Here is a 6,312-nt window from a genome sequence, read left to right as displayed (position 1 = left end):
GCCTTTAAACAGAGATTAGAACCATCAGTTATGGATGCAACATGCTCTTTTCCTCAGCAGCATCTGCTTCGCATCCGGAGCCACTACTGTGGCAATTAGCCACATATAAATTATGTGGAGGAACAGCTGAAGGAGATCAAGTCAGTGGAATGGGTTTCCTGAGGGGCTCAGTGACAGCAGGATTAACGCCTGTCCAAGGGGAGCCAGTAATCTCACTGGGAACCCTTACCTTAGTCCCTTATCAGACATCATTAAGACACTGCTCAGTTTGTCAGAGCAGGGAGATAGCTGGTGCTGCTGCGGGCCTAAAGCAGCTGGGAACTTGTGGGACTGGCTGGAAAAGGGCTTTTCACAGGACTTTGAATCAAGGAGCAAGGAAAATATCTCAAGACTGTTACTGCACAGAGACAGCGAGTCAAATGCTGTGGTGGTGCTTTGGGGAAGATCCTCCCTGCTACTGGGGCTTTCCAGAAATCCTGCTTCAGGGCTGCAACTGGAAATATTTGCAGGCAAAACCAAACAGCACGGTAGGACTGTGTCTGTTTGGCAGTGCCTGTGGTGAGCAGACCTGCTCTGGAATGCCTATTTCAGAAGAGCAGGGCATGCTTGGATGTTGGCAGAACAACTTCATGAGCCCTCGGACCAGGACGGCCAGGTTTTGCAAGCAGTGTGGAAAGAGATGTGCCTGTGAAGGTGGAAGGATCTCTTTAGCAGCAATCATCTTTTGGGAGAGAACATGGGTGGAAGTTACTCTGCAGAGCTAAACTTTCCCATAGATCTCCCAGTACAAAAAGCATCATCTGTGATTTCTTGATCTCTCTGCTTTTTTGCTGTATTGAAGGTTCCCACGATGCATTTGCTCTGCTGCCACCCTCTGCTTTGACCCAGTGGAGCTAAGCAGGTTGCCCTGGCTTGAAGCACGTCACCAAAACCAGATCAGGGCTGAGAACAGGGCTGTCAGGGGGTGCCTGGCTGTGCAAAGACACCTCAGGGCAGGAGCCCGTCGCTGCTGTCAAGGAAGGCAGCCGTGACAGCTCTCAAATGGTTGGTGACAGCGGCACTGATGGCCTGACACTCACCCGCCTTTTAATCTGTGCTCTGTAACTTTCATCTCTGCCTGGCTGAGCACCTTCTCTCCTCCCATCCTGGCTGAGCTGACAGTGTCACCCTTCATGGGTCTGCTGGGCTCCTCCTGGGGGCTGGGGCCATCTCCTCTGTCTTGAGCTGGTGCCTTGCTGAGAAGGGGAGCGGTGAGGAGGTTTGCAGAGCCTTTCCTGGCCAAACCCGGGGGCCCCCATGACTCACCCAGTGCAAGTCACTGCTCACATCTGCCTTTCAGGCAGCACATCCTAAAATGCTGCAAAATCCCTGCTTAGACAGTTTTCTGCCATGTCAAGAAGCTTCCTTAGCAGAACTGGGCTGCCAGGGCTGGTGTCTGGGGCTGGGGAATGGGATTTCATGGTTAAAGGTACCAATGTTGGGCCAGCCATTGAAAACAAGAAAGGATAAAGAGATGCCTCATTTTGCAAGGAACAGCATGCAAGGAGTCTTGTGCAAAATAAAAACGGAGAGGAAAACTCTAACTCCATTACCTGGCATCTGTGAGTAAATGTGGGCTGTGGAGTCTATTCCTGGGACTGCTCCCCAGGGCCCTGCCATCCTCTTCCTCCAGCCAGCCTCATCTGTGACCTCCATCAGTGACAAACACAATCCCACCCTGCCTGCCCTCAATTAACTTCCTTCTGGCCATACCACCATTCAGGACAGTATGATTCACGCTTAACTCACAGAGTAGTTCACTAAAAGCTAAAAATGGTAAGACTTTTGATAGCTTTGGGAACATCAAAGCCAGCCCCACACCAGCTAAATAGCCTGGCTGCTACAGGGGTAGCATTTGCCTAAGGTGGACTGATCTCTGTGTTGTCTCTCATATTTAGATAATTTGGCCCTACAGCAGCAGAATTTAGAGCTTGCAATTTCCTGTCCTTTTAAAATCAGACCTCTATAATGACAAATCTGCCTGTCCTGTGCAGCTGGTGGTGTCGTGCCTTTGGCATTACCTTGTTTGCATGAACAGCATCTCTAACACAAGAAGATAGTGGGCAAAAAATGTCAAGACCCCCAGCAACAATTAAAAAATTCATTAAGCTACAATAGGCCAGTTATTGCTGGGTAATTATTAAGCTGTAAGAATCACTAATTGTCTTATTAGCATTAAGCAATTATGCAAATAATGGAAAACATACCAGTAGAGTAATAATATTACCTCCCTTTCACTCTCTCTGTTTTGGTTGGTTTTTTTGAACCAATAATGAGATTCAGAGTCTAAAGTGATGCTTACAGTTTTATTGGGAATGTCTTTGGAGAGGAGTGAGACCTCTAAGGGCACTCAGCACAGAGTGAAGGGGACATCCCAAACCAAATCTATCACGAGTTGTCTCACAGAGCTTGTAGTGTCCCCCACACCAGGCAGCAACACAGGGACAAGCAGGTGCTGATGGCTTTGGAGGACACCAGTGGCTTCTAGGACAGGACTGGAGAGAGTCCAAATTTTGTACTATCATAGATATTCTGTGGGAGTCCCTGTTCTCCCCCAAATAAATCACATAGTGCTTCAGGTTTGGTCTGGGTGAAAACAAGGCAATTTGTACTTTGTCAGATCAATTCAGTGCAAAAGTGGAAAGTTCTGGCCTTTGGAGTTACTCTGTCTCAAGGATTTTATTGCTATTAAGTTAGTAACCTGAGGTAAGAGCGAGCTTCTTTTCCAGATGAGGTTCCAGCTGGATTTCAGGGTTCAGCAGTAAGCTGAATGATGAGCAAGTGTCTTTGTGTTCCTGTGAAACAAGACCTCATTTACCCCTACCACCAGGAAAAGGAAGCTTCACTTATTCATGTCCACAAAGGGCCTGGAAAAGGCAGAGTGCTTTTTTGCTTCAGCACGTTCACACTGTTAATGACTAACAAATTGTATTGGCTTTACAGGTTTTAAACTCTGCTCCACTGATAAGACACGCATTTCCAAGTGCTCAAGCCAGCTCCTGCTCCAGGGTGGGTCCTGTTCCTGTGGTGATGTCTTGATAAACATGGGGTCACCTCACCCAATCTCGTGATCCAAACAAATTTTGATCAGCAAAACACCTTTGCTTTTGCTTTATGATAAGAATGGTGACATTTGCAGCTCCCAGAGGATGGAGGGAGTGCTCTGCCGTGGCAATGCAAAGATTGGGGATCACCACCACCTGTTTCCCCTTCCTCGGAGCAGAAGGGGAGATCACCTTCTGAAATAAATACCATCCCCAATACTATTGGAGACCTGCTTTTAGCTCCCTGGGACTGGTGACCCACCAAGCTGCTGTTTATGGCCTTTTTATTTTTCCTTTCACCTGGTGACTAGGATGCAGGATGTGATGAGTCTCTGGAAATTACTTTCTGAGCCTGTCCCTCACCTCACTGTTTCAGGGGACAGGAAAGCCAGCAAATCATCTGGATGGCAGGCAGGAGGGACAAAGGAGAGAGACTTTTTTCTGGTTTGATGTGACATTGTGTTATGCTCGATTGACAGACAGGACACACTTTGCTCTGATGCTCACTGGGTTTTTTTTCTTTGAGGTTTTAGGATAAAGGATTTACATTTATGAGCTTCTCAGGGGCATGTGTCGCAGAGAACTTTCCCAAAGTGCCTTTTGCTGTAACTTCACGTTTCACTTTCATCTTTTTTCAGTGGAAATTCTTGTTCAGACTTGAATTTGGTAATAACTTTTTTTCTGCTACTTTTGCAGGTCAAACTAGTCAGACTCAGAGGAGAGGCAGGTTACCACACAGAAGCATTTCTGTGTGAGTAGCTGTGAAATTGTTGAGGCTTTCTTTTCCCTGTTTTGGGCTTTTCTGTCTCTGTGGAGTCAGCCTGGCTGCCTTCTGGGAAGAGAGAGCTGATGAGGCATGTTACTGATGAGATGCATACTTTTTCCTTCTTGTTTTGAATCCCTCAATTTAATACAAGCCATTGGCATGGGAATGTATGAGAGCTCTTGGCTACAACACACACTTCCTATTGTTGGGAGTGAACAGCCCTGCACACAGCCTGCGGCAAAATTAGGAAGTAGCTCAGTTTGATCAGCTAATTTCTAACAATAGTTAAAAGATGTGATTTTTCTATGATGTTACTCTCTCTTATGAAAAAAAAAAAAAAAAAAGACTCACTTGATTTTCAGCTTCATGAGGCCTCAGCATTGTTTGATACAAGGAATTGACTCTTCCTGTCTTCCAGTCCTCAACCTAACAAATGTTGGTTGTTTTTCTTTGGGCTTTAGGGTGGTCCTAGTCACGTATTTAAGGTTTTTTCTCTACTAATAGTGAAGTCCATGCTGCTGCATATGTGATCCAGGATAAATTTAAGAGGTGATGGCAGAGAGTGATCCTCACTAATCACAGTCATAACAACTGTCAGGAAGCACTCAGCATTTCTCCATTGCAGTTTGGTATCTAGGAAGAGAACTGGGAAGGAGTGAGAAAGAGAAAGAAAAGTGTCTGTAAGTAGAGAAGAATAAATCAGTCCATGTCTGTGGTATGCTGCTCCAACAAGCTTCCAAACATGCCTTGGGAAGAGATCTAGGGGAGCAGGCACTGTGCTCCCAGGATGTGCTTTGCTCCATGAGCCAGCTGTGCACTGCAGGTGGGAAACCTCACCCAGCAGCACTGGGAAAAGCTCAGTGAGCAGGGGCAAGGTCTGCAAAACAGGATAAGGACATGTAAGGCTCCTCAAAGGAAAAGTTGTAGAAAGGAAAAATACAATCCAGAGTCTGGGTTTGTAACCATCATCCCATGAGGAACATCCTGGCAGCACAGCAGCTGTGGGTAACATGTAGGCAGCTGTGCAGGCAGCTCTGCTCCCTTCCTGCCCCGTTCCTCTCTCTAGTGCTGGTTAGTTTACCTGTTGGTGCATTAAAGGCTCATCATAACTGTAAACTCCTACAGAGCTCTCCTTAATCACCAACTGCACAAGGCTCTGATACCTGTACTTTGGAAAGCATTACTGGCCCAGCAGTAATACTCTTACTGCATTAGCAAACTGCTTCAGCGATGTCATTTTAATCACCTCAGTGTATAATGCCGACCTGCTGCTTCTGGTGCACCAAGGGCTGTACCTCCACCCTAACCCTCTCCTGGGATGCACACCTTGGAGCCAGCAACTCCAAGTTTCTTCTTCTGGTGTCTGCAAGCCTGGATGCCTTTGTGGTACAACCGACTCGGTCAAAAACAGGGCTCAGTGGGAGGGAGGGACAAGGTGGAACATAGTGGCCTGTGATACACAGGAAATCACAACTGCTCTCCAAGTCCAGCCTGGCTTTCCGCTCCGTGGGTCTGCATCCCCTGCCACCCAGCCCCAGCTGCCCTTCCCAAAGCAGAGGTAATGAGAAGGGACTAACTGCATCGACTCATTAACCGGGTTCGTTAGAAGACAGATTGTCATGTTAAACAAATATATTTTTTTAAAAAACTAAGTCCCATTCCCTGCACCATGCCCCATCTGGGCCATTAAATCTGAAAGGGGTAAGTACAGCTGTGTCAAAGCTGTGCTCAGAAGCAGATTTTCACTGTTCGTATGAACAGCAACTGGCAACCACTCCGTTTTCAAACATCATTTCCTTCTCCTCGTTTCCCAGTGCTGTACTACATCTATTGCAAACGTGGCAGGGGATGCACACTGCGAAACAGTCTTTGGGACTTACAGAAAGAAACCCCACAAATACATTTCCTAAACCCAGCACACCCTCTTTATTTCTCACCAAGCCCTATGTTACCTGAGGATGGGAAGGGCCACCCGTTGTTAGCCAGGCTTTTCATAAATTATGCAAATTTTATTAATCTAATGAAAAGGTGGTGTGGAATTGTGGGACAGCTCAGCTTTCAGGGCTCCGGTGCTGCAAAGGCAAGCGTCTTTTTTGAGAGAGGGGTGAAAAAACTCGACTTTGAGTTAATCCAGCATTTCTTGTGATTGGTCCCTTGGTAGTCTGATTAATTTTGAGTGCAGATGTTTCTGTTTTCCTTCACAGAACACGCCCAGGACTTGGGAGCAGGCTCACCGTGCCGTATTTCCTCCTCACCACACCACTCTTGCTATGGTCGTGCAGCAACATATGCTAAGGCCTTATTACAAGGGATTCCTATAAAAGGCATAAAGGATTAATAATGTATTTATAACACAACTTTGTTTTAGTATAAAGTGATCTATAAATTTGTAATAAATGTTTTATAATGTTTTTGTAGCCTGTTATAAATGATAAATGGGAGACTATAGATGCCACATCAAAT

Source organism: Pseudopipra pipra, chromosome 16 (genome assembly GCF_036250125.1).
Source record: "Pseudopipra pipra isolate bDixPip1 chromosome 16, bDixPip1.hap1, whole genome shotgun sequence".
NCBI classification, from domain to species: Eukaryota; Metazoa; Chordata; class Aves; order Passeriformes; family Pipridae; genus Pseudopipra; species Pseudopipra pipra.
Note: the sequence above shows the minus strand (reverse complement) of the source record.